This window comes from Sinocyclocheilus grahami, unplaced genomic scaffold (genome assembly GCF_001515645.1).
Source record: "Sinocyclocheilus grahami isolate Dianchi unplaced genomic scaffold, SAMN03320097.WGS_v1.1 scaffold255.1, whole genome shotgun sequence".
NCBI lineage: Eukaryota > Metazoa > Chordata > Actinopteri > Cypriniformes > Cyprinidae > Sinocyclocheilus > Sinocyclocheilus grahami.
Window position 1 is genome coordinate 1,578,952 of NW_015505434.1, and position 490 is coordinate 1,579,441.

Sequence of the window (490 nt, forward strand, 5' to 3'; positions counted from 1 at the left end):
TGTCAGGGGCTGGCGTCTGGTGTTCTCCCTCTCACCACCAGAGGTCACCATCTCCCATCCTCCCGGACTCCCTTTCCGTCACCTTGACTCCACACACCTGGGCACACACACACAGCTGTCGCCCATCCGGAACTCCGTCACCTTCACTCCACATACCTGTGCACACACTCACTCACACACATCTGTGGCCCATCATGAGGGCTGTTTATGCGCCTTCCCCATGCCACTCGGGGCGGATGATTAATGTTTGTTTGTAGTCTGATGTTTGTCACTAGTGTAACGAGGTTATAGTATTTGTTCCGGGACTGATGCAAGCCAAGTGGCCGTATTGCATCCGAGTCCGTTTTTCGGTTTCAAGCCTGTTTCAGAGTCTTAGCTCTGTCTGTGTTTCTGTTTTCACTTTTGTTACCCCCCCCCCCCCCCCCCCCCCCCCCCCCCCCCCCCCCCCCACCCCCCCCCCCCCCACCCCCCCCCCCCCCCCCCCCCCCCC